Source organism: Coccinella septempunctata, chromosome 6 (assembly GCF_907165205.1).
Source record: "Coccinella septempunctata chromosome 6, icCocSept1.1, whole genome shotgun sequence".
NCBI lineage: Eukaryota > Metazoa > Arthropoda > Insecta > Coleoptera > Coccinellidae > Coccinella > Coccinella septempunctata.
Window position 1 is genome coordinate 1,606,442 of NC_058194.1, and position 2,528 is coordinate 1,608,969.

Genomic DNA, 2,528 nt, shown 5'->3' on the forward strand with positions numbered 1-2,528 from the left:
GCCGAACGAACAACGATGGTCCAAAATTACACAAATTATATGCGCCACCATGGCAGAAACGTCTTCAACACAAAACAGAGACTGAGAAGAGACATTTGACGACTGACGGAGTACTTGAACGGAAATCGCGGAAGGAAGGTTGTGAAAGCTGCCAAAGAAATCATGGATAGAAACAGAACACACACAGAACGAGAGACGGAGAATGCTATAGCTCACCACTGCCTCGACACTCTGAAGCAAAAGCTAAGTCTGTATGCAGAACGCCTAAGAAGATATAAAAGAAATTATAGCCGGAAAAGAGACAATAATTCATTCGAAAAGTCGGAAGAAAGTTTCTACCGGTCACTCACATCGTCTGATGGAGAAAATGGAAAGTAAGCACCAAAGGAAGCCATTGATAAATTCTGGACCTAACAATTATCAACGAAACCTCAGTTCAATGGAGATACCGGATGGATTGAAGATGAAAAGTCTGAAGCTATAAAATATGAACCGATGCAACATGACATGATCACAATTGAAGAAGTAAAATCAGCTATCAGAGGACTACACAACTGGAAAACACCTGGGCCTGATGGATTACAGAACTTCTGGATCAAGAAACTTTGGATCATACAAGACAAATTGACCTCCGCAATAAATGATGTCATTGAAAATCCTGAAAGGATGCCAGTATTCCTTACACATGGCACAACATACCTTTTACCTAAAGACCAGAGGAATACAGAAGACCCATCAAAGTACCGTCCAATCACATGTCTTCCAACGATGTACAAACTAATCACATCGTGCATTTCTAACCGAATACACAACCATTGCGAAAGGAATAACATCATCGCCATCCAGCAGAAAGGATGCACCAAAGACAGCCGAGGAAGCAAAGAACAACTAATAATAGATTCAGTTATCTGCAATCAAGCGTTCTCCAAACGGAGGAATCTTTACGCTGCGTACATAGAGTACAAAAAACCATTCGATTCTATACCTCACGAATGGCTCTTGACGATCTTGAAGATTTACAAGGTGGATCCCAATATTGTTAAGTTCCTGAAAAACGCCATGTCAACCTGGCGTACTAGTCTTCAAATGAAAGCAGCAGATTGCTCCATTACAACAGAACCTATTCCAATAAGACGCGGAATTTTCCAAGGAGACTCGCTGAGCCCTCTGTGGTTCTGCATGGCCCTGAATCCCTTGTCTCATAGATTGAATTCTACGGACTACGGATTTTCCATCAAGAGCGGCACTAGAACTATGATGAAACTGAATCATCTCCTTTACATGGACGATTTGAAACTCTTCGCATCTACCAAAAAACAAATGCAACTGATGCTGAAAATGGTGGAAGGATTCTCGGAAGACATCAAAATGAAGTTTGGACTAGAAAAATGTCGACTGCTTAACATAACGAGAGGGAAAATAGAAGATGGTACTTTCAAACTCAAGGAAGGTGCAGAAATTGAAGCATTAAAGGAAGGAGACACATACAAGTATCTAGGCATAAAACAGGCAAGAAAAATCAATCAGACTCAGATGAAGAAAGAATTAACGGAGGAGTTTACCCGAAGATTGAGGAGGATAATGAGAACTGGTCTTAACAGCAAGAATCTGATAAAAGCGATTAACACCTACGCTTGCTCGGCGCTGAGCTATTCATTTGGTATTATCTCTTGGAGACCACCGATTTAGCAGCTTTACAGAGAAAAATAAGGACGATGCTGACTAAACACAATAAACATCACCCCAAAACCTCAATAGAACGGACAGAGCTGCCACGACATCTTGGGGGTAGAGGAATTGTTGATTTGTCCAACCGTATGTCCCAGGAAATTGAAGGACTTCGAAACTATTTCTTGAGCAAGGCAGCTTCGTCAGAACTCCATCGAGTAGTTTGTGTTGCTGATACATCTACACCGTTAAAGCTACACCAGGATCACTTGGAAACCGTCGAACACTCTGCAGAAAGTAAAATGCAGAAACTGATTGGCAAACCTTTGCATGGGAGGCACCAGAATGAGGTCAACCATGATTACGTCGACATATCTGCGTCGAACTACTGGTTGACTTCCGGAAGGTTGTTTCCTGAGACAGAGGGCTTCATGCTCGCCATCCAGGATCAGGTGATTCCAACAAGAAATTACATGAAATATATCGCCAAGGATGCCTCAGTGGCGGACGATAGCTGTCGTTATGGCTGTGCAACACATGGAACTATCCAGCACATCACCGGGGGATGTCAGAAGTTCGCGGGCACGGAGTACAAAAATAGACATGATGCTGTTGCCAAGATTCTTCACCAAGAATTGGCACTAAAACACCAACTTCTAACTTCGAAAAGGGTTCCTTATTACAATTACCATCCAGATGCTGTGCTGGAAAACGAACATCACAAGCTCTACTGGGATCGCACTGTTCTCACAGACCGGAAAATAACCCACAATAGACCAGACCTCATATTGCTCAATAAGGATGAGGACACAGCACTATTCATCGACGTGGCAATTCCAAATAATAACAATCTTCTAGAT